Source organism: Sarcophilus harrisii, chromosome 3 (assembly GCF_902635505.1).
Source record: "Sarcophilus harrisii chromosome 3, mSarHar1.11, whole genome shotgun sequence".
NCBI classification, from domain to species: Eukaryota; Metazoa; Chordata; class Mammalia; order Dasyuromorphia; family Dasyuridae; genus Sarcophilus; species Sarcophilus harrisii.
The window spans coordinates 468,918,997-468,946,346 of NC_045428.1; positions in this window are offsets into that span (position 1 = coordinate 468,918,997).

Consider the following 27,350-nt stretch of genomic DNA (forward strand, 5'->3'; position numbering starts at 1 on the left):
CTAATGGTCTCTAATTCTAAATGCAAAGGACCTTACTCAGATAGATGAAAGAAGCATAATTCTTTTAGAATAGGATTCTTAGTTTGACATCAGGATTTATATCAGGGTTTCTTTAAATAGCTCCCATAGTGGATTTAATATGGTTTGATTTACTAGAATTTGATTTGTACATAGCTTTTTGAGATCCTATCAATTGTATAAAGTGAAATACACCCATATCCCCCTCGAAAATAGTATTTCTCAAAAATATTTTTCTAGCTTCACCACTCTTCCCTAGGGCAAATAAAGCAAGTCAAATAATTGCAATCTTATTCCTTACGATGTCTCCATACAAATTGCTATTCAGGTCACCTGTCTTAGTGGGTGTAGGTATTTGCCAGGCTGATGTATTTCATAATGTACAGGGCAATCTTTAAATCACTGCATTTATTAAAAGAAAGTGGTTTGCAGCACTTTAACTTTTTCTCTCCATTTATATAAAGGGTAAAAAAGCTATTTTCCTTCAGTGATCATCCATTTAGGAGATACTGGTTTCAGTCTGAAATTTTTATTTCCAAAATCAGTCCAAGAATTGGGATTTTTAAGAATTTAATTTAAAACTATCGATTTATTCATGTGGCTAAATGCAATGAGTTACAACTTATACTTCATTGTCCTCTGGACATGTGTCATGTGCAGGTGAACATAAGAAAAATATAATTTGATGGTTATACTGATGAAGGTATTGAAGCACATTTCTATAGTCCTTGCTGCTAAAGCTGGTGGATCTCTTGAGTATGGGTGTTCTGAACTACAGTAGGGTTGAGTGAAATGATTATTAATAACCAACGATTAAGGATAGACTTAGCTCTTCTCAGAAATACAGTAATCCAAGACAATTCCAGTGAACTTGGGATGGAAAATGTCATTCCCACCCAGAGAGAGAACTATGGAGACTGAATGAAGATAAAAGCACAATATTATTACCTTTTTTTTCTTTTTTTCTCCTGGTTTTTCCTTTTTGTTGTGATTTTTCTTTCACAACATGACAAATAAGGAAATATGTTTAAAATGATTGTACATATACAATTATACCACTTTTCTTGTTGTCTTAGGGAGGAGAATGGTAATAGAGGGAGGGAGAAAAATTTGGAACTGAAAATCTTGCAAAAATGAATGTTGAAAAATATTTTTTACATTAATTAGAAAAATAAAGTATTACTGAAAAAATAATAATAACCATGATTTGGGGAGATTTAAATTTCTCCTTTTTTTTTTTTCTATCTTTATTTCAAGACCTCAGTTTCTGAAGGTTGAGCTAATCTTGTTCTTTATTCAGACCCCAGCCAGATGGAATAGCTATTTGGGGTTTAGAGTACTTTCAGTGGGGATAAATTCTTTGAATATATTCCCCAAGGCTGAGGATAACATAAGAATTAAATAACATAATCAAAGTTAAGTCTAGTCCCTCATAGTAATATTCATTCTCATTAATTGTTAACCAATTAGAGTTGATTAGAGTAAGGAACACTTACTCTTCTAAGGGTGTACAAACTGAGCCCAGCCCACCATGATTATTTTTGGTTTAAAAGAAAGATGGCCAAATGTTGATCCTTTTATTAAAATGCGGACATTGTCAATAAAATGATTAAATTACCCAGAATTTATGTCTCTTAAGCTTTTTTAAATGTCAGAGGGTTAAAACCATTTTGATACTGATTTGGTGAGCCCCTAGTAATGGAAAACCACTAACTTGGCTAAACTGGAACAAATTAGTTTAGATCAGAAAAATGTAATAGGGGAAAAGGAGGGACAGGAATAAATATTTATATAGCATCTCTTCTATATTAATTACTGTGCTAACAGCTTTTATAAATTATCTCCTTTGATATATATATATATATATGTATGTATGTATAATGAGATGTATACTTTATTGTACTACTCTAGTTCAACGTTTAGTACTCCCATGTATAATGATAATATATGATATATTACTATATAATGGTAGATTTCACAATCCAGGGCAAGTCTCTACTCCTCTATAGAGCTTTTCATAATGACTACACATTGATCTCTTGTTTGAATTCTAAATATGCCTATTGTCTGGGCAGCACATTTTATCACTTTATTATTATTGTTTTATTCAATACTTTTTAGAGATGTGTTAGCCTTATCTCTCCAACCAGACTGTGAGCTCCCAGAAGGTAAGAATTGTTTCTAATAGATATCAAATTTCAAGAAATCATAAAAGAAAACTGTCCAGATCTCTCAGAACCAGAGGAAAAAGTAAGAATAGAAAGAATTCACCAGTCATCATTTGAGCAAAACCTCAAAATGAAAACTTCCAAAAACATAATAACCCAAAATCCAGAGCTTTCAGGTCAAGGAAAAAATAATAAAAGTAGGCCAAAAGAAAGAATCCAAGCATCAAAGAGCCACAATAAGAATAACACTCAATTTAGCAGCCACAACCATAAAGGAAGCACAAGGCTTAGAATACAATATTGCAGAAGGCAAAAAAATATAGTTTCATAACCAAATATTATGCACTCAACAAAACTGAGTATACTTGTACAGAGGAGAAAACGAATCTTTTAGGAAATGGAGGACTACCAAACACTCTTGATGAAAAAAACAGAGCTGCTTAGAAACTTAGAAATATAAATAAAACACTAAATATGATTGAGCAACATAAAAAACTAAGCAATGATAATTTTAATATGGAGAGATGATACATGTATCCCTTCAGAACACTGATATTATCGGGGATTATAGAGAGAGCCTAATAAAACAGAGGGCCTGGGAGTGGTTATGTTATGTTTTGATAATCTTAGAAGAATGGAAAGGGAAAAGAATAAGAATGAGGGATGGGGGATGGGGGGGTAAAGAAGAAGTATGGGAAAATCTTTCTCACATAATTTTTTTTAACTTTTTGGCATTGCTACTTCTATAGATCCTGAGAGTCCTATGCTAAATCCACTAGGAGGATACAAAAATCTTTATTTTTATTAAACTTAGAAATCTATAAAGAAAGTCTTCATGATCATTGTCATACTTATCAGCAAAATATCACAAATCTTTATTTAAATGCTTATTTTTATTTGTCTCTAAGTCAGGCATCATACTTACAAAAAATACATTTCCTGCCCTCTAGTCACTTATATTGTAAGACAGCAGATGTAAGAAGTAATGAGAAGAGGACAGGAAGAACTGAATAATAAATAATTGATCACCAGACAAGATGAAATTTACTCTGTTTATAAGTGAAAAAGAAGAAGAGGAGTAATGTTGTTCAATCATTTCAGTCATATCTGACTCTTCATGACCCAGTTTGGGGTTTTCTTAGCAAAGATACTTGGAATGATTTGCCATTTTCTTTTCCAGCTCATTTTACAGATGAGGAAACTGAGGCAGATAGGATTAAGTGACTTTCTCAGGGTTACACAGCTATTAAGTATCTGCACCTAGATTTGAACCCAGGAAGGTGAATCTTCCTAACTCTAGGCCTACATTCTATCCATGGTACCACTTAAGTACATTGATATCTTTTGTTTGTACACTGTCTAGATTTTCACATTAAACCCTTCTCTTCCCTCCCACATGGCCCTTTCCTTGAAATTTCAAATTTAGAACAAGACAAATTAAACAATACATGGTTCCATGTTACCTCAAATGAAGGGTTTTTTTTAAATATTGTAAAATAAGCTTATTGTTCTGTTATATTATTGAGCTGTTTTAACTTTGCAATGTGTATTTTAAAATGAAATACAAAAATAAGGCATTAATTTTACCCCATATATAACTCAGTGAATTGATAAAGGGAAAAATGCATTCAGAAAATACAAAAATGAATGTAAAGTGAATGAAATCATACCCGATATAGGATCAAAGAATATGAGAAAATGAGAAAGTCCATAAATGACTGAAAATAAAGTAGCAGAGAAATGACAAGGGGGATTTTAGACTAGACCATAGGAAGACTGAGAGCATCATGTAGAGACTCTCATTGCTTCCAAAGTACAAGAGAAGGAGGCAGTTGTGTTTCTCAACTTCACAGTTTATAAAAGCAAATTCAGAAGTCTTTTTATGCAGCCTCAGTTTTATATTTATCTGGCATGGCTATGGCTCTAGTTGTGACTGATAATGAAGGACAAGCCAAGAAGCTGCTAGGACTCCTGGAAAACACAAGGAGTAGCAGGAGTTCTGTGGACAAAAATGAAGGGTTTAGAGTTAGATACTTATTAGCTATGTGATTCTGGGCAAGTTATTTAAATTCTGTTTGCCTCAGTTTCCTCATCTATAAAATGGGGATAAAAATGGTATCCACCTCTAGGGTTTTTATGAGAATCAAATGAGATAATAATTACAAAATGATTAATACAGTTGCCCGGCTCAGAATAGGAGCTATATAAATGTTGTTGTTACATAATTAAATTGAAAGAGACACCTAGGTGACAGTAGCTGGAGTACCTGTCTTACAATCAGGAAGACATCTTCCTGAGTTTAAATTTGGCTTTAGACACTTCAAAGCTGTGTGAATCTGGGCAAGTCACTTAATCCTGTTTGCCTCAGTTTCCTCATATGTAAAATGAGTTAAAGAAGGAAATAATGAACCTCTCCAGTGTCTTTGCCAGGAAAATCCCAATTGGGATCACAAAGAGACGTGACTTGAGGTCACATGACTAGAATGATAGAACAATAATATTCACCAATGCCCACTGATTTTCTGGACCAAGCCATGACTAAAGAGGATCTGTGAAAAGTGATCCCCAACAGTGGCCAAAGAAAGAGCCAGAATGTTTATTCTTCACACCAATATCCACTTATATACTGGTGTAGCTCAATACAGTAGCCACAGTGGCATAAAAGGGAAGGGAAAAAACTATTATTCCCCAATATCCATGCAAGGCAGTTGTCAGATGTTAGCTTTCCAGTTCATTCAAAACCAAGAGTTACTATATTATCACAGAAAAGGAGCCAAAATCATTTCCTCACAGTTTTGAAGGTCTAACATCACCTATTTTCTCACCTTTTATCCACCAAAACAAAAACAGATACTAGAATTTCATTTCCCATGCCCTCAGGTCCGGCACCAAGATCAGTCTATTTGGTGTCTCCTTTGCTTACATGAAATATAAAACATGTTTGTTCTTTCTTCTGTAGCTGGAAGCCAGAAAGCCCTAAAGATCAGTCTCCTACAATGGCACCAATGACAGAATGTATTGTAAACAAGATTAAAGTCAAAGAAACAAGACCAGCACATATGGCAGAGACAAAGAAATAGTACATCCCTACCATCTCTCAATTTACAACAAAGACTTGGAAAAGCACCAGGCTCTTTGGGAAATCCAAGTTGCAAAATCAGTGAGTAATTTTTGCATCCCAGGTCGGCGCAGGGAAAGAGAGGTCCGAAGTCAGTGGGATGGTTAGGGCCAGGAAGCTTAGGCACACAGAGCTTTACGGGAACAGGACTGTGGCTGTGGACTAGGGAAAGAAACGGTCAGCTTTCCAGCATAGAGAGGCCTGATGGTGGGCAGAGAGCAGGAAGCCCCACCAGAGCCAAATGATGTCCTTGTCTTTCACCCCAGAGCTTGTCCTGAGACTCAGTGTCCTCTGAGGAGAGGATCTGAGCCTGGGGGAATCACCTGTGGAGACAGTGAGGCAAGTGATCAGTAGTTGTGTGAATGACTTAAGAATATTATTTTAGAGTGAGCTCAAATCTTGTCTGAGATCTATATAGATAAATTAGGGCAGGGATCTCAGAGCAACAAGTAGCCTGAAATTCTTCACTCTGAATTTTCAGACCCTTTCAGTGCTCTCCTCACTACCTCTCAGAGGGAAAAAGTTCCATGGTATCTTAACTAGTCTCTCCATGTCATTTGTCCTGCCCCAAAAGATACATTGCTGCTTAGAATTCTCTTTTTAATGTTTTGCATAACTTCACATGTGCTTTCTTAATGAGGGTGAGTGGTGAGGGAAAAGGAAGAGAATCTGGAACTCAAATTTTTTATAATAAATGTAAAAAATTGTTTTACATGTAATTGGGGAAAATAAAAATATTAAATAAAAATAATTATCTTTCTAAAGACAAATCTGATTAGGGTATTTCCCCTTTTCAAAAATCTCTTCAATGTCTCCCTATTGCCTATAGGATAAAAGTTCTAAATCCTAAGTGAGACATCAAAGACTTTCCATAACTTGACTAATTCTATAATCTCACCCTACATCACTTTATTCATTTCCATTGTTTAGCCACACCTGATTACTTGCCAGTGCTTAATCCACCCCTATACCTTTGCTTATTTTGTTTTTTGCCATCGCCAAAACTATCTCTTCCCATCAAAATTCTATTTATCCTTCAAGGATTATTTCATATTTCACCTCCCCCATGAAGCCTTAGGTTATATCATAGAACAAAGCAACATCACCCTTTTTTCTACCAGCAAGAACAAGATTTGACTGGATTCTATACTTTCTAATTGTTAGCACCTTTTTTTGTTGTTGTTGTTTTTCCTTATCAGTTTCCTAAATATTTATTCACCTGCAGGGAACGATGCAAGACTCAATCTTATACTCGTGCTATATGAAAACAAAGTCCTTGTCAACCTTTGGTATTTTAAAAGATTATTTTTAAAGTATAACTCCTTGAACATAGAGAAAACGTAATAAATGTTTGTTCCTTTGGATTACTAAAGAACTACAGGGAAACATACTTGATAAGATCATAAACTTAGAGCTGGAAAGGACATTAGGAGGTACTGAATCCAATCCCCTCATTTTACAAATGAGGAAAAGTAGGCACCTGCAGGTGTCATGTCCAGTATCACATAGTCAGTATCCAAAGATTTGGCAACATCTTTTTTACTCTAATCCCAATACTCTGACTTCTATTCCATATTGCCATGGAGAGACAATAGATGAAAAATAGCAAGTCTTATTCAAAGGTCAATCACTTTATTCCTACAGACTTAATAAGTGAAATTCCAGAGTAATTTGCATAGATCTGGTGTAAAAAATCAAGGATATGATGGGAGTTGAAAGGAATTCTCTCATCCCATATTCTTCAAACATGAAGGAATTATAGATGGTGCAAAAGCAAAAGAATTCAAAAGACAGATTTTGACCCTTGAGATTTTGGTTGCTAGCTAGATGTGACTATGACTCACAAAAGAATTGGAATAACACTATTGCAAAATTACACAGAGCAGCCCAATACTCCCCTGTGGAGAATAGGCTACACAGCTGCTGAAATTTAGTGTAGAATCGAGTAGTGAATCAGCACTTCCTTCTCCCACTAGGGGTGAGGAAATCTGTGGGAAAGTACACACCTGTGCATATGTGTGTGTGTGGGGGGGACTTCCCTCACTTTTCATCTTGCTGTGTGACTAATTAAATGATTTTTTGCTTTAAATTTAAGTTTCCTTTGGTTTAGTCTATAAAAAAAAAATCAATGGAGACTTGGGAGCTATAGTTCTGAACAGATGCATAGCCAAGTATATTTTAAACCTGGGGAAAATTTTTCACCTATATTTGAGAGAGCAAATGATGGTTTCTAGGCTATGTTTGTGTTGCAATTTTATGTCTGTATGTCTTATCTCCCCTACTAGACCCTAAATTCCATGAAGGCAGGAGCAATGTTTTTAAAGGCAGAACTGATTCTGGCAACCTGTTAATGCAGGTTCAGATTTAGGGCTGAATTGAGACACTAATAAGTCATTGAATAATTAAATAAAGGAAGTTTACTAAAATCTACTCTAGCAAGGATACTGGTGGCACATTTGCCCTCCCAACCCCCCTCCCCCAAATGAGTCTGTTCAGCAAGGCAGGATATGATGACTAATGTGGCCTTCCAGCATACATTGAGAGAGACTCTATATAGGTGGGGTTTTTTATATTTCTAGGTGACCTGGATATTTGCAGGAATTGAGAACGATTTGATCCCTAGGATAGCTTTGTTGCCTTTTAATGAAAGCAAATTCTTCTTGCAAGGAAACAGGGAACTTTAATTCTTTTACATATCTTATTTATCTTTATATACCTCACATAGGCTAGTATAATCATTAACACATAGTAAGCACTCAGTAAATAGTTACTGAATTGAATCGTTGAATTCCATACCTTTCATGAGTAAATGTTACCATATACTGCACCTTGTTTAATTTTTTCCAAATAATTTAAGGCTTTAGGCACAGCAAAATCCTTCTACACTTTCATGTAATCAATTTCTAGACTAGGTCAAGTCTAGTATTGACAAATTTCACCTGGGAAAGCATGATACGGAGTCTTAGGCTGTTGCTTTTTGGGGAGCAGTGATACTATAAGACAGAAAGACCAGTGATAGAGGAGTAAACATCAATAAAGATTGTGGGGGGAAGTTCTTTTCATCACTCAGACACTTGCTGCTCAGTATTTCTTCAGCAGGGAATTCACAAAGTTTGAAGACTGGACACAACAAGACACACCCATAGCAGCCTCTAGAATCCAGTTTCTTTTACCCTGAAAACCAAGTGGAAATGAGATCAATATTAAAGAAAGAGAGAAGGGAAGAGGGACAGGATCAGAGACAAGAGAGGACATATCCATACAAAGAAAAGTGGAGAACAGACATAAAAAAATGGAGACAATGAGAAGACAAAATATACACCAATCTCCTTTGGCTTGAAGATCTATGATTCTCAGAAACAGAAAAACACTTCAGCTGCCTACTCACAATCTTACTTTATTCCTTTTGGAAATAGTAAGTACAATCATTATATTTCCCCAGTAAAAATGTACCCATGAAACTATGCTCAAAAAGTTATCAAACTGCATATTCTTTGACCCAGCAGTGTTATTACTGGGCTTTTATCCCAGAGATCTTAAAAGAGGGAAAGGGACCCATAGGTGCAAAAATGTTTGTGGCAGGTCTTTTTGTAGTGGCAAGAAACTGGACACTGAGTGGATGCACATCAATTGGAGAATGGTTGGGTAAATTGTGGTATATGAATGTTATGGAATATTATTGTTCTGTAAGAAATGACCAGCAGGATGATTTCAGAGAGGCTTGGAGAGACTTACATGAACTGATGCTGAGTGAAATAAGCATAACCAGGAGATCATTTATACACAGCAACAACAACACTATTCGATGATCAATTCTGATGGATGTGGCTCTCTTCAATATTGAGATGATTCAAACCAGTTCCAATTCTTCAGTGATGAAGAAAGCCATCTAGCCATCTACACCCAGAGAGAGAACTATGGGAAATGAGTGTGGACTAGAACATAACATTTCCACTCTTTCTGTTATTTTTGCTTGTATTTTTTGTTTTCCTTCTCAGGTTTTTTTCTTTCTTTCTAAATCCAATTTTTCTTGTGCAGCAAAACAACTGTATAAATATGTATACATATATTGTATTTAACATATATTTTAACATATTTAACATGTATTGGACTACTTGCCATCTAGGGGAAGAGTGGGGTAAAGGAGGGGAAAATTTGGAATGGAAGGTTTTGCAAAAGTCAATGTTGAAAAATTACCCATCCATGTGTTTTATAAATAAAAAGCTATAATTAAAAATGTACCCATGACCATACCAACTTCCCCTCCCATTAATGAATGCATAGTGCTCTGATCCTCTTTGTTCTAGTTATTTAAATTTTAATATTTGGGTTTTCCCCCATTCATGGGCTTTGTCAAATTTTCTCAGGGACTTTATGCCATACCTCAAGCCCCAACAGACTCTCCTCCCTATATCTCTGCTAATCCCTCTGCCTGGAGAATATCCAAGACTACAGAAACTCCTCCTTGACTCTTAGGAGGTGATAGGGAGCTATCCAGGAGCTTAACCCAAATACAAGAAGTAAAAAACAAAATTAGCCTTATTCATAAAGACAATGAATTTAATAACAATACTGCCTCCCCCATTAAAATATTCAATGAATTCAACTGCTCCACCCTGTAATATTTGTCTTCTATTCCTGGCTCCTTCCTTTCCTCTTCTTTCTTCACATTCTACTTTTTACTCTTATGAAGCATTTTTCACTGTCATCACCCTACTTATCTTGGGTCCTTAATTGATAATAAGACTCCTAGAATTATTCCTGAACATCTTTGTGTCTTCTTTCCCCTCATCTTTCTGGCAGCCAGTTACCATCTGGAAAAATCTGTCATTACTCTGCTAAGAAATTCTCATAAGTCCCTAGGGTCCACAAAATAAACTTCAGGATTCTACTCCTTTTATTCAAAGTCCTCCACAATATGGTTCAAAAACTACTTTGCCAAATTATAACAACTCTGAGCTATCACTACATACTTCTCAGACTGGTTAAGATGACAGAAAAAGATAATGATAAATGTGTGAGGGGATGTGGGAAAACTGAGACAGTGATACATTGTTGGTGGAATTGTAAATTGATACAACTGTTCTAGAAAGGAATTTGGAACTATACCCAAAGGGCATACCCTTTGATCCAGCAGTGTTTCTACTGGGCCTGTATCCCAAAGAAATCATAAAAGAGGGGAAAGGACCCACATGTGCAAAAAATGTTTGTGGCAGCCCTTTTTGTAGTGGCTAGAAACTGGAAACTGAGTGGATGCCCATCAGTTGGAGAATGGCTGAATAAATTGTGGTATATGAATATTGTGGAATATTATTGTTCTGTAAAAAACTATGAACAGAATGACTTCAGAGAGGCCTGGAGAGACTTACATAAACTGATGCTGAGTGAAATGAGTAGAACCAAGAGAACATTATATGCGGCAACAACAAGATTATTCAATGATCAATTCTGATGGACCTGGCTCTCAACAAGGAGATGATTCAGATCAGTTCCAATAATCTTGTGATGAAGAGAAACCATCTATCCCCAGAGAGAGGACTGTGGGAACTGAGCATGGATCACAGTAATATTTGCACCTTTTTTGTTGTTTGCTTGCTTTTTTCTTTCTTTCTCATTTTCTTCTTTCTGATCTGATTTTTCTTGTGCAGCATGATAAATGTGGAAATACATATAGAAAAATTGCATATGTTTAACATATATTGTATTGCTTGTTGTCTAGGGAAGGGGATGGGAAGAAGAAAGGGAGAAAAACTTGGAACACAGGGTTTTACAAGGGTCAATGTTGAAAACTATCTTTGCATGTATTTTGAAAATAAAAAGCTTTTATTTAAAAATAATAATAAAAATAATCTAAGCAATGAAAAAAACTACTTTGCCAATGTTATTGCTTCATACTCATTCATGAAGTCTCCAGATAAACTGATCAACTCAGACCTAAACATGCATTAGCAGATATGTCAATAACAACATATCACAGAGCATTAAAAAAAATACCTGGTACCTACATAAATAAACACCATCTATTCTATTCTATTTCTTTACTATTGTTCATAGCCTTTCCCTCCTGCCTAGGGTCAGCATAACTAAAAAAATGACTTAATAACAATGACAAAGAGTAGACGGTATGTGATTGAAAAAAGATGGATCTGGAGTTAGAGACCTGCATTCAGTATGTCACTTAATACTGATGTATCTCAGGTGAGTCTTTTTAACCCCTTGTTGGTCTCAGTTTCCTCATTTGATAGTCATAGAGTTGGACAGGATGACTTCTAAAGACACTTCTAAACACCTGGGTAGTATAGTGGATAGAGGACTAAGCCTAGAGTCAGGAAGCACTGAGTTCAAATGTGACCTCAGATATGTATTACCTGTGTGACTCTGGGCAAGTTATTTACTTCTGTCTGTCTCAGTTTCTTCAGCTATAAAATGGATATAATATATATTTATACTTTACAGGGTTGTTGTAAATATCAAATGATATATTAATTGTAAAGTTTTTAGCACAGAGCCAATCACACAGTAGGTTCTTGACAAATTCTTGTTTTCCTGCCATCCACTCTTGATTCCCTCTCGACCTAAGATACTTGCTCATTACCTCTCAGCTGGATAAGTTCAGTGGGTTCAATTTTAAATAACACTATTTTATTTCAAAATAGAAAAAGAAAAAAGAAAATATTGACACGTGCACAGCAGACCATGAAAAGATTCAAAATATGAAACAATAAATTTCCATTCCAGGAAAGCTTGTATAATAAATGCTATTTGTTATGTTCAGAACTATCCATCTGTTTTTACTTCTTTGTAGGTTTTCTCTTGTTTTCTGCTATATAATTTTTACTTTATTCTTTTTTTCCCTTTTCTTCCTACTACCTCTCCCAAGAAATCTACAATTAAGCACGGATATATATATTGATATACATATATATATATATATATATATATATATACACACACACACACACACATATATATATATACACATACATATTCATAGATAGCTATAATATTATACATGTACATTCATATACATCTATTTAAGGCCATATTACATTTGTTTACCCTCTGTTTTTCTGGTGGTGAATAACATCTTCCTTCATTTAAATAACTTTTAAATGGAGATATAACAGGAACCACCTTCTAGGATTAGGAAGATTCAATGAGATATCTGTAAAAAGTGCTCAGGACAAGTCCTGGCATATAGTTGGCCCTATATAAGTGCCTATTCTGTAAATCCAGGATCCAATATTTCTCTTATTTCAATTCTACCTGTGCTTCAAGTCTAACTCAAGTTCTTTTCTTCTCCATGAAGACCGCCTAAAATAATTCTTACTCATTGACTATACTACTCACATATAGTTATTTACCTCATATCATTCTTTAGTTTCTTCCTGTGAAGTCCTTATACTTCTAGTGGTGTTACCACCTGGCCTTAGTTTCCTTTCTCCTTTTTACACAATACCAATCATCTTCTAAGCATTTCTGCTTTCTTATCTTAATATCTCATCAGAACCAAAAGTTTTGCCTTTTACCCTAATGCTATACATTAGGTCTACATGCCTTTAAAATGAATGAACTGACTCTAAATAGTACTGAACTTTTCATACCTTGATCCCTCAACACCTTGTTACTTTAATGTCAAAGAGCCTCAAAGCCTTGATTTGTCTGGTGGTCAAATTCAAAGACAAACAATATTGAGTTTGTACCAGTATCTGACAAATCCAAAAAAAATCTCCTTCCCAGTCATTTCTTGGACTCAACCATATGAGAACAGATGGCAATCAGCATCATAGTACTGGTTTTTCCTTTTATTGTTCATTTTAAGGATTTTTAAAAACAAATGCTTTATATGACTAGCTATAAAGTGATTTCCAAGGAAGATTCAAATGAGTACTACATAAATGTCAGTTATTAATTTCTCTTTCAATGCCAGTGTGGAAGAAGTGCTGAAGGTGTGATGAACTTGGAGCCAGCAAGACCTCAATATCACCTTGGTCTGATATCATTTCTTCTTCCCTTTCTGCTTTTTGCTTTGCTCATTTTGATTGCCTCCTATTTTCCCTCCTTCTCTTCCTTGATATTTGAGACAATTTTGGGGGAGAGGAGAAAGGCTAAAATGGACTGGAGGGAGGCCTAGTCATTCAGAAATATATCAGGAGACAGTTTGATTGACAAGTTTAATTGTGTGATTACTTTAGGAAGATAGCAAAGGTATAATTAGATTGGCACCACAACTCTGTATTCAGGCTTTGTTTCCTCAAATTATATTGTAAGCTCCTTGAGAGTAGGGAATATATATCATACTCATTAGCCACAGTACTCACTTAAAAGTTTTTTGAACTGAGTCTTTGAATTTTCCCTTCCCTTGGAACTTAATATAGTATATTCCACATGGTAAACATTTCAATTTTTGTTGATTTTATCTTGCCTTTTTGATAATCCACTTCACTTATTTTGACATGTGAATTTATGTCTATATGTGACTTAAGTATGTTTGTCGGCAGTATATCCTGTGTTCTAATAGCCTAGACGCTTAACAAGTAGAGACAATGGATGATTGTGGGCAGAAGCGGGAGGAGATTTTGACAGTAGAAGGAGATGGCAGTTAATATTGTTTTTTCAGGCTTTTAACCAGTCTGTAAGGCTGGTCTTAACCTTGCCTTCCTTCACTTTAATCCTATATCTCTGTCCAGCAATTGCTTTTCCTCTTTGAAGTGTTTCATGTAAATACTGTTTCAAAAAAAAAAAAAGACCCTAAAAATATATTGAGGAAAAGAAAAAAAACATCTAAAAGCAACTTTCAAAAGCTTAAAAAAAAAGGCTAATGTTAGTGTCAGAAGGGAGAAGGAGAGTACAGAAGCAGATTACATACAATCTACATTCCAGTGGGGAAAGGGGCTCCAGAAGCTTTCATATTTTCTCAGTCATTGCCATAACCATTTCTGATAGTAACCATGCAGACATGCTGCTACCACTTAGCTCCCAACAATGGGGGACTGTAATCAGCTGCCCCCATTTGGATTTCCTGAGTGTTTATTTTTGAGAGAAAATGTCTAATGGCAGATTCTCTTGGGTCAGACTGATGAACAGATACCTTAGGGGCTACACATAATATTAAACCAATAGACTAAGAATGAGCTATTTACTTGGTTTGTTAGCAATAGCCATTTTTGCTAACAACTAAAACTCTCACTGTCATCTGTGGGCAGAGTCAAGCTAAAATGATTAACTCCTTTGTTCTGGATGTAGAATAAAGGCATCATCCTTCAGATTCAGCCTAAGAGACATACCTGATCTTTTGCAAGCCTTTTTGCAGCAATTATATTTATATTCTCTACATCTAAACATAGCTGTAATTAAGCCTCTTATGAAACACTGTTTAAAATCCCTATGTATGTGATTTTGGACAAACTTCTTAATGTTTCCAGGCTTCAAGTTTCCTCCTTTATAAATGAGATTGAATTAGATCTCTAAATTGGTAGTCCAGCTTCATATTAAAAACTTTCTCACTCCAAATCTGTAATCCTAGGATCCAATAAGAGAATTAGCAGTTAAATAGTCAGGTTCATTAAAAGAGAAATCATTTATACTAGTCTTATAAGTTTAGGTTAGCCCAAAGTAAAATAGAGTAGTCAAGTCTTCATTATTAAGGAATGGATTATGAGTTTTATGGTAATCAGGAGCCCCCTCTCCTCAAATTCAGAGGTTTAAAGACAGAATAGGAAGTGATTGGAACCCAGAAAAATGTGTAAATATGATCAAGTTTCTTTTTTACTGATTGTGTCTGATTGATAGGACTTTACACTAAAATGAAGAGAAAGGGAGAAATCTGACTGCATATATCTGCCAAATCAGATTCCGTAGAGATTAGCAGGTTACAACACAAGAAGGAAAATATCATTTGTAAAATATTTCAAAGACAACAATGTCCAAGAAGAGGGGCAGTAATTAACTTTGAACTCTTAAATATCTGTACACAAATAAATAAATTAGGGGCAATAAATAAGATGAATATGATACATAAATGCAAGGAGATAAAACTCATAGATATGTGAATAGTATGGTTGTGCTCAATTTATTCAAAAGGAATAGATGAGATAAAAAGAACAGGATATTCTCAGAATGAAGGTGTGATGATGTATTCATATACACACATACATATATATGTGTATATATATACATGTATACATAGCTATACATGCATATATAGATACATGTTTTTCTATGTAAATTTATATTCATTATATGTATTATGTAAACCAGAGAATCTAATTAATAATATGCATTTATGTTATAATCAAAAAAGAATAGATTTAATATTTTCATTTTTTGAATTATTTTGTAAAATTTTACATAACAATACCTGTTAGCAAGGAGATCAACCAAATCATTTCCAATGGAGCAGTAATGAACTGAACCAGCTATGCCCAGAGAAAGAACTCTGGGAGATGACTAAAAACCATTACATTGAACTCCCATTCCCTATATTCATGCCCACCTGCATTTTTGATTTCCTTCACAAGCTAATTGTACAATATTTCAGAGTCTGATTCTTTTTGTACAGCAAAATAATGGTTTGGTCATGTATACTTATTGTGTATCTAATTTATATTTTAATATATTTAACATCTACTGGTCATCCTGCCATCTGGGGGAGGGGGTGGGGGGGTAAGAGGTGAAAAATTGGAACAAGAGGTTTGGCAATTGTTAATGCTGTAAAGTTACCCATGCATATAACCTGTAAATAAAAGGCTATTAAATAAATAAATAAATAAAAAATTAAAGAAAAAAAAAAAAACAATACCTGATAATTTTTGTGAACATTCCATACATACCTGAGAAACATATATACTTTTTCTATTTTCATTCAATAATTACCATTTATATTTTCTAAAATTCTATTCTTTAATTTTTATTATTTATTTAAGTTAATCTAAGTATGAAAAGGATATGTGGATATGCCCAACTATTACATTTTTAATTTCCATTTCTTCTGTCAAGCATGGTGGGACACCCTACCAGGGAAGCTGAGGCTGGTTGATCTCAGGGGAATGGGTATTCTGAGCTGCATAATAGCTTATGTAAATTGAATGTTCAAACTAAGTTTCACCCTCAATATAATGATCTACCGGGAGCAGGGTGGGTCACTAAGTTGTCTACAAAAAGGGGAACTTACTCAGATCAAAAACAAAGCAGGTTAAATAAACTGCCAATCAGTAGGGGCACTAGCCCATGAATAGTCTATAAGAGATTGTTGAGACTCAGTCTTTTTTTTTTTTAATCTACATTCCCTTTGTAAATCATTTAATTCATTCTTTAAGTACTTAGATGCAATGCCATTTGATGCATACATTAAATATTTATATGTAGTCATTGTGTTGCCTTTAAGCACCATGAATATATCTTTCTTTTTTAATCTCTTTAAATCAAATCTATTTTTACTATTAGGCAATATCTGTTTACAACAGGATATCATGTTCTACTATGGGTTGATATGAAGAATAATGATTTTGCTCCAGTCTCTTATTTTTACTCTCTGTATAATTTTATTTTTCAGGTATATTTCTCATCAACAATACTTGTGGAAGATAAGAAAGAAGGGGCAGAGTCAAGATAGCAGAGAAAAGATAGTCACCCCAAATCCCTCCAAATATCTTTAAATAATGTTACAACATAATTCCTGGAACATCAGAACCCACAAAAGGATGCTGTGAAATAATTTTCCAGCCAAATTCAACTTAGCAAGTCAGTAAGAAAGACCTGTCATACTGGGTGAGAGTGGAGCACTGTTCAGTGGCAGACTGCACCAGCACAGACCCAGCCCCAATAAATGAGGGACAGACCTTGGGAGCCACAGAATCAGCAGCAGCTGCTGCTGCTTCCAGTTCTCAGCCCACACAAGGAAAGGGGGTTAAACAAGTGGTCAGAAGAAGATTACAGGGGTCTCTTTGCAAGCACTAAGGCAGGGCCCCATAGTTTTGCTCATACTCACATCTGGGACACAATCTTGGGGGGCATTCTGAGTGTGAGGAAGAATACTAGCACACTAGAACTTGTAGCTACAATAGAGCAGAGACCTTCCTCAGTTCCAGGAAAGAAAATGATGTGTGTGGCTGCTAACAGAGCAAAGCACAAACCAGGAGAGTAGTAAGGTATTCTACTTAGACCAGACTGCCTTGGAAAAATTGAAAACTTATAGGTTCTTAGAAGTATCCCTGAAAACAACTGTACAAAACTCATAAAGCTTGAGACCATGTACCTTCCACCCTGGAAGCAAAGCCCTACTTTCACAGAAAGTTAAAAGTCATCAAGAAATAGGCTGGGGAAATGAGCAAACAACAGAAAAAGATTATGAGCATAGTTATTATGGTGACAAGGAAGATCAAAATACACACTCAGAAAAAAAATAACAGTGTTAAAGTTCCTACATCCAAAGCCTCCCAGGAAAATATGAATTGGTCTTAGGCCATGGAGGAAGGAGCTCAAAAAGAATTTTGAAAATCAAGCAAAAATGTTAAGGAAAAATTGAAAAGAGAAATGAGAGTAATGCAAGAAAATTATGAAGAACAAGTCAAGAGTCTGCTAGAAGATACATAAATACACACATACAAATATTGAAGGGAAAGAGAGAATTTGGAACTGAAAATAAAATTTTTAATTAATAAAAGTTCACTATTTTCAAGTTTCCCTAAAATAAAACAACAACAACAAAAGAAAAAAAAAGGACATATCCAGCTAATCTCACTTCCTTTTTGGACAGGATTCCTAAATTGACAGGAGAATGCTTTGGATTTAGTTTATTTTTATTTTAGCAAAGCTTTTGAAAAAGTATCTCATGCTATTCTTGTGGAATGGGTTTAGATATATAGAGTAGATGATAATACAATCAAATGAATTCAGACCTGGCTAGAAAATTGGCTCATAGAGTAGTTGTTAGTGCCTCTATGTCAATGTGACAGGAGCTTTCCAGTAGAGCAGCCAGGAGTTGATATTTGGCCCTGAGCTACTGAATAGTTTTTATCATTGACTTAGATAAAAGCACAAATAAATAAGTGTCATAAATGCTCATTAAGTTCGCAGATGATAGAAGAAAGCTGGCAAGGATGACTAATCCACTGGGATGACTAAACAAAGATTCAAAAGGGCAGGGGTTGATAACCTGGAGTACTTGAACTTTAATTAAAAATTTTTTCAATAATTGTGTTTTAATATTTTTGTTTTCCTCTAAAATTCTATACATTTTATTGTGTGCACTTTAAAATATTATTCTGAGATGAGTTACATAGGCTTCACAAGCCTGCCAGAGGAGTCCATGATACATAAAAAGATTGAGGATCCCCTGGGTGAATTTAATAAAATGAAATTCAGTAAAGATGCATGTAAAGACTTGTGCTTGGGTTAAAAAAAATCAACTTCACATAATATGGAATAGGAATGATTAGATAGCAGTTCTGAAAAAGATCTGGTGTTTTTAGTGGACTGCAAGCCCAAGACCAGTCAATAATGTGATGTAATAGCACATTAATTAATCCAGTTAAGAGAGGAATGGCTTGGGGGAGAAGAAGAGCAGTGGTCCCATTGTAACTTGCTCTCATCAGACCTTATCTGAAGTATTATATTCCATTCTGGGCCCTACAACATCACTGAAACATATTTTATTAGAGTGTGATCAGAGAAGGGCAATGAGGATAGTGAAGAGCCTCAGATGCACAATGCATAAGGATCACTGGAGAGATGACTTAGGGGAATCAGATTAGTTGTGTTCAAATAACTGAAGAGCCATTACAAGGAGGAAAATTGTGACTTTTTCTGTTTGTTAGCAGAGGGAAGAATCACAAGCAGTAAGTAAGAAGCAGCCAAGGGGCTGAAAGCCGTGAGAGTGGGTTGCCTCTAGAGGCAAGATGTCTTTGGACATCTTCAAGCAGATACTGGAGGACAACTTGTCAGGTTCATAGTGGAGATTCCCTTTCTGTACCGCTTCAATAAGATGGTTGCTAAGCTCCCTTCAGAATCTCCTATTCTGTGATTCTGCAAACCAAACCTGCAGTTTTATTATTCACTGGACTATCAAACTAAATTTGCCCCAAACACAGTTTAATTCCTGGTTCCAACCCTAGCAGTGCATCTTCTATCCACTGGCAATGGCATTTGCCCTCCCTTCTTAAAGACTCTGTTTAAAGACTTAATGTCTCTGTTTATTACAATGGTTATGAAAATCCTCTCAAAGCATTTTTATTGCTCCTCTCCCTTCTGTGCCTCAATAGGCTTCCCTCCCTTACAGTACCACACTAATTCCATCCATTCCCACAAGGGATTTTACTCATGGGAAGTAAGTGGTATACTGGGATGGACTGGGAAAGGCAAACAAAATGGCCACTGAGACACACAACTCTGAAATTCTAAAGGAGTAAGAAGAAAGGTGGTCACTGAAATGTATAGAAAATCAAAGAGGATGTAGACATATTCCATTGTTCCAAGAGGCCATTCACATATTTCTTTTGTTCTTTGGCATCCTCTCGCCACTAACTGCTTTCCCCATTTCCTTCTATTTTCATTCACACCAATTTACCCTGAAATGTTTGAAAAGAGTTTCTTGGACTGTGCATGTTTTTAAATTCCCTCTCTCTCTCTCTCTCTCTCTCTCTCTCTCTCTCTCTCTCTCTCTCTTTTTTTGCTAAGTTTTTGTGGAAAGATATTTTGCTTCACATCCAAAGGAAACATTGGCCCAGCCCACTGTAAGCGGCGGAGGGAAGAGCTTGCCTAAAAAAATTCATTTGACATGGAAATTTCCTCTAGGCTTGGTCTCCTGTTTTCTAATATTATAACACTAAACTATGGCAACTGAACTGAGTGTGTGTGTGTGTGTGTGTGTGTGTGTGTGTAGTTACACATAATAGAGACAGTAGAACTAGAATAGCCATATTTTGAGTAGGCTGCTTGACTCTGGGCAGCTGATCTGACTACATCTGTATTCTGAAGTCATGGTCACCCCCACATACTCCTCACTACCCACAAACCACCTCTACTCTCTGCCTAAAATTAAACAAAGCTTAAAAAATGTGCGAAGACATTACAGCTTTAGCCCTTACCCTTAGACCTGTAATTGTGTTTCTTAGTGTAGAATAGAGCATAAGTTCTGGCCTTGAGTTAGGAGAAAATGGGATCCTATCCTTCCTCTGACACTAAGTTATGACCATAAATAAGTCACTTAATCTTGTTTAGTCTTGGTTTCTGTACCTGTGAAGTTAGAATAATAATAATAATAGCAAGCATTTAAATTGCCCTTATCCTGTGCAAGGGACTGTGCTAAACACTTTACAACTATGTCGTTTGATTTTTACAGCTCTGGAAGGCAGGTGAGGTTGTGACTAGCCCAGAGTTATACAGCTGGTAAGTGTCTGAGGCCAGATTTTCTTTCTCAACTTTCTGACTCCAGGACTGGCATTCTTGTGCTCTCTAGCAGAACTATAGTAATCAAATGATATAACATATTTAAAGTGTCTGACAAACCACAAACTGCTTTACAAACATCAAATATTATTACTATCTGTGTACGTTTAGAATGAAATCTCGTTTATAAAATAAGAGATCTAGAGCTGTCAGGAAAAAAGGAAACCATTCAGTCCAATCCCTTCATTTTACAGATAAGAAAACTGAGATTCCAGGGAAATCAAGTCATTTGCACAAAATCACACAAGTACTAAGTGTCAGAGGCAGGATGTGATTTCAAATCAAATACATGTTTCACAGGACCCTTTGGCCCCTCTCTCTCTCTTTCTCTCTCCTTTCTCCTCTCTCCTTTCTCTCTCTCTCTCTCTCTCTCTCTCTCTCTCTCTCTCTCTCTAATATACATAATATATATATATTATATATATGCACGCACATACATGTATACATACATACATATTTACACACACAAATATATACACACATACATGTACATATACATACATGCAGAAAATAAAAAGAAAGGAAGAAAACAATGTGAAAAGCAAAGGAACTTCTAGCAGGCCTGCAAGAGACCATGGAACAAATGCATGCTTTTTGCTGTAGACCTATTAACAGTTAAGTTTTGGGGGAAAAAATTTCCCTTTGGTTTTTACATTTGATTGCTTATGTTTTGTTGATGGTTATTAAGTACATAGGTACACATACATATATACACACATATATGTTCTCCAATACTCCAAAGGATTTATGATTTCTCCCATGTGGAGATACTCCTTCAAACATAAAATGCTACCAATCAATGCCTTTCTGTCCTATGCATCTCTTGTCCATGTCCCCCCATAAGTTTTAACACTGATGTTCAATACAAGGTACTGGATATCTTTTTTGTTTTCTCTTGCAAAATCATGAAGCTCCAAAGGAAATGCATGAGCTATCAGTTAGAAATTTCTTGCTCTCACTACATAACCAGCTCACCTTTTCATCTTTGTTTCCTTGGCGATAACTTTTACATTACTTCTCCTGTGTGTTTCCTTCTTTGTATTATATCCTGCTGGCACCTACCACATATCTTCCCATTGTTCTTTGTCAGTCAGTCAATAAACATTTCTTAAAAGCCTACTAAGTGCCCACTGAACCCTCTTCTTTTCTCCCTCCATACCATTTCATTTGTTGATGTCAATAACTCCCATGTCTCAATACCAATCATTCCCAAAGTAACTTATTCTATACTAACTTCACTGCTGACCTCCAATTTCACATTTCTCACTGCTGCTCAAACAGTTTATTCTGGATTCCCAATAGTCATCTAAAACTCAATTTGTCCAGAAGACAACTCAGAACCCATTACCTTTCTTCCTAAACTTTCCTTTCTTCCTAACTTCTTTATTACTATACAGGGCAATACCATCTTCCAAGTCACCCAGTCTTGCCTCCTAGATGTATTTCGTCTTAGTGACAATCACTCAACTATATCTTCTTCTCTCCTGCGACACTGCCATTATCCTGGTGCAAGCCCTCATCATCTCATGCTTAGGCTACTCCAGCTGCCCACTGGTGGGTCTGTGTGCCTCAATCCCTCTCATTCCATCCTCAGTTCACTAGAGTGATTTCCCCAAAGCTTAGGTCCAACCAAGTACATCCCTACTCAATAAGTCCCATTGACTCCTTATCACCCCTAGGATCAAATGTAAAAACCTCTGTTTGTCATTCAAAGCCCATTATCACCTAGCCTCCTGCTACCTATCCATTCTTCTTACACCTTACTCCTTACCATGTATTTTTGGTCCCATGATATTTGGCGTCTTGACTGTTCCATAAACAAAACACTCCATGTCTTATTTCTGGTCATTTTCTTTGGCACTTCTACATGCTTGGAATGCTCACCCTATTCATCTCCTACTGGCTTCCTGGCTTATCTGGCTTCCTTTAAGTCCTAGCTAAAATCCTCTCATCTATAGGAGTCTTTTCCAATTCCTATTAATTCTAGTACCTTCCCTCTGTTTGTTATTTTTATGTGTATGTAGCTTTTTTGTTTGCTTGTTGTCTTTCCCATAAGATTGTGGGCACCTATTTTTGAATCCTCACTGCTTACTTAACACAGTGACTGGCACATAGTAGGCATTTAATAAATGTTTATTGATTGACTAAGTGCTGGAGAAATTAAGGCAATAAGCGTCACAGGCTCTCAAGGAACTCACAATCTAATGAGAAAAACAAGAAAACAACTATATACAAATAAGCCATTCACAAAATAAATAGAAAATAATCAACATAATAGAGAAATAAAATAAGTGAATTGGGAAAGACTTCCTGTAGGAGGGAGGGTTTTCACTGGAGTTCGAAGGAATACAGGAAAGCCAGGAGGGAGATGTAAGGGGGAGATCATTCCAAGCATGGTGGGCTGTCAGTGAAAATGGACATTGGAGATGGATTGTTTTGTCATAGGAACAGCAAGGATGTCAGTATCTTTGGGTGAGTCAGTTGTAAGTATACTGGAAAAGATGGAGAGGAGGTAGGTTATACAGAGCTTTGAACAACAAGTAGAAACATTTCCATTTGGTCTTAGAGGTAATAAGAAGTCATTGATGGGGTGTGACCTGTGCTTTAAGAAGATCAATTTTATAATTGAGTGGAAAATGGACTGTGGGTGGGAAGAGACTTGTGACAGACAATCCAACAAGCAGGCTACTAAAATTGTCCAGGTGTGAGGTAATAAGGGCCTGGACCAGGTAGTAATAGTGATAGAGAAGAGAGAGAAATATATGCAAGAGATATTACAACTGTAAAACTGATATTTCTTGGTAACAGTTTGGATACAGGGGAGTTAGAAAGAGGGAGAAGTTGGGGATACCTAGGTTTAGTGTCTGGATGATTGAGTGAATAGTGATCCCTCAATAATAATATAATAAGAAAATTAGAAAAAGGAGAGAATTCGGACCAGGAGGGATAATAAGTTCAGTTTTAAATATAATGTCTAATTCTACACTTCAGTTCTTTGAAGAGTCACAATTTATAGCGAGATCATATCACAAAATTAGTGTTAAAATTACAGATTTTTACATTACAGAGAAGCATGGTGGGCAGGTTTCATAAAAATGATGTTTTTCCCCCAATCTACCAAAGGCGATCAGGATCACATATTGAGAGATCCAACCCACTCTCCTTCTGTTCAGTTCTGGGCCAATTCGTTAAGTTTATAATATTTTCCTTGAAACCAGAACTGCTTCAGAAGATCTGGTAACTATAATTGTACAACCTCTCTCCCCAGTACTCTCATGATATCTTCCAGCTGATGAAGACTTGCCAATTATACCAGTTTACCCAGACCTACCTCTAAATCAACCAGAATGTAACTTTTCAGCACTCTGTGGCCCTGGATCTTGCTAATGATCCTTGTCCATATGTGAAAAGTGTTGATACCCTCTATTTCCATCCAGGAGGATGGGGGTGCTGCTGCAGCAAAAGCCAAGGCCTGGCCCCAGAACCTCAAATAGTTTATGAGAGGGATAGTGAGTTACTAGTACTCATTATTATTAATACTGCTTGAACCTAGATTTATGTGGCTAGAAAATTATCTAGCCAAAAAAGCTTATTGTAGAAGTCAGGCTGACCTCAGAGATGCTTCAGGAAAACCAGATGGTTTTAACTTCACAAAGAAAAACTTGTAGATGGAACTCTCTATTCTTTCTCTGTGTCTCTTTCTGTCTCTCCTTTCCTCTCTCTCTCTGTCTCTCTCTCTCTTTCCCTCCATATCTCTCTCTGTCTTTCTCTTTGTCTCTGTCTCTTTCTTACCCTCTCTCTGTCTCTTTCCAATCACTAAGTAAATTTCTTTTTAAAATTATTTCTGTGAGTAGAACCAAGAGAATACTGTATACAGCAACAACAAAATTATGCAATGATCAATTTTGATTGCAACAATGTGATGATTCAGACCAATTCCAATAGATTTATGATGGAGGGAACCATCTACATCCAGAGAGAAAACTGTGGGGTTTGAGTGTGGATCACGACAAAATATTTTCACCTTTTTTTGTTGTTGTTTCCTTGTTTTTGTTTTCTTTCTCATTTTTTTTTCTCTTTTTAATCTGATTTGTTCATATGCAACCTGATAATTGTGGAAATATGTGCAGAAGAATTGTACGTGTTTAACATTAAAAAAAATAATCATAAGGAAATGCTACTATATCCTTAAAAAAAGAATTTATGCCCCTAGTCACACTATAAAATCTACCTGATCTAATTCTCTTCTTCATTTTACAGAATAAAATTTAAAATTCAAGATTATATGTTCATAAGCTATGGTATATGGATGTTATGGAATATTATTGTTCTGTAAGAAACAGAGGGATGATTTCAGAGAGGTCTGGGGAGGCTTACATGAACTGATGCTGAGTGAAATGAGCAGAACTAAGAGATCATTTATACACAGCAACAATAATACTATACGATGATCAATTCTGATGGACATGGATGGCTCTCTTCAACAATGAGATGATTCAGAACAATTCCAATGATTTTGTGAAGAAGAGAGCCATCTACATCCAGAGACAGGATTGTGGGAACTGAGTATGATTCACAACAAAGCATTTTCAATATTTTTATTGTTGTTTGCTTGTATTTTATTGTCTTTCTCATTTTTTCTGGTTTGATTTGATTTTTCTTGTGCAGCAAGATAATTATATAAATATGTATGCATATATTGGATTTAACATATATTTCTACCATGTTTAATATATATTGGACTACTAACCTCCTAGGGGAGGGAGTGGGGAAAGGGGGGGAAATTGGAACACAAGGTTTGGCAAGGGTTAATGTTGAAGAATTATTCATGTATGTTTTGAAAAGTAAAAAAAATTAATAAAAAAGATTATATATTCATTTTGTGTTTGTTATGGTATTTGTTACAAGATGTTGGTTTTACCCAAATTACTGTCAGACTGCTTTCACATTTTCTTAGCAATTCTTGTCAAATAAAGAATTTTTCTCTTGGTAAAAAAATAAAAATAAAATTATTTCAGAGTTTGAGTTTTGTTCTAACAACAATATAATATCAAAACTGGGATTCTCTGATGGTCATCTTAAGTTAAACCAGAAAGCCCTAGATTCATAGAAGCTCACTAAGTCTCTGTGATTTTTGGATTGAGCATGGACAGGACCCAACCAATACAAAATCACACTGAACACTGCAGACATAGTGTAGGCCTCAACTCTTGCTATCCAGAAAATTAAAAGTCAATATTTTATATTAGTTTAGGGAAATAATTCAACAGGGTTAGAATTATTCCAAGCCACTTAATCTGCCAAGTACTTCCTTTGATTTAAGCACTCAAGAGCTCGGTAAGGAACTGCTAAAAATTTTGTTGGTTAAAATTAGACTGGAGATCCTTTTGTAGATATTTCTCCTTTTTGCCTGTGTTTATTCTTCCTGATCTTTTCCTCACCTTTCCCTAGATACCAGGTCTATAACTGGCCTGTAGTTTCTCAGCTATCTTAGGGAACATAAGCATTAATTCTATAGTCTATCTGGCTTTGTATCCTGTGCATCCCCTTCTATTGGACTCTATAGAACATCTGTTTTATCAACAGAGTTCCCATCATCCTAGAGCTGTACTTCTCACTTGTAGTCCATCTTGTGATGGTCACAAAAAATTGGCTTTCTCTAACTTTGTCCAGAAGATGCTTCATCCACTGACCCCCTCTCTGGAATTGGCTGCTTCTCCTATGCCCTCTAAATGTCCTAGGCAAGAAAAACATAAACATGCTTTATGTTCCTGGCAATGTCTCCAGAGGGTTCCTTTTCCATCATCCCCTCCCCAGCAACCTCTGTTCAGATTCACTTCATCTGTCTATATCCGAGATGTCAAACACACATCACTGAGGCAACAATGCTTCTGAATGATGCTCAAACCAGATTAAAACATTGCTCAAAACAAAGTTTGGTTCAGTACCTATATGCAGACTCCCTCTCCAGTCCAATTCCTGACCTCACCCTTTGAGTTTAAATATTATTTCCTTAAAGGCCCCGACTTTACAGTTCATCACTTTCCTTAATCCCTATGTCCTACATCTTCACACTATCTCAGTTATCATAGCAATGGTCATACTTTAGACTTCAACATCATCTAAAACTATATAACTCCCATTACCTTGAATTTTGAAATTCTCCTTCCATTCTGTCTCAACTATTCACCCTAATTTAGACCTCCAGCTCCCCCATCCTGTTTTCTCATCAATCACTCCATTCCAACTTTACTTTTTTCCCATCACAGACTCAATCCGATAGTTAGCTAATTCAATTCTTTCTCCCACATTTTATGCCCTTGCCTTTCTGCCTTACCACTGTCCATGAGAAGAACCCCTGCCATCTATTTTCTCTGATCAGTTCCATAACTCCTAAATATTGTCATTTGAGAAAGTTACACAAGTAGATTATGAATTCATGGATATCTAAGTGGCAAAGTGAGAATGAACTTGGATTCAAGAAGACCTGAACCTATATTCTACCTCAGCCACTTAGTTATGTGACCTTGAGCAAATCAACTAACCTTTTTGTGCCTCCATTTCATTATCTATAAAATAAAGGGTTAGACTCAAACAAT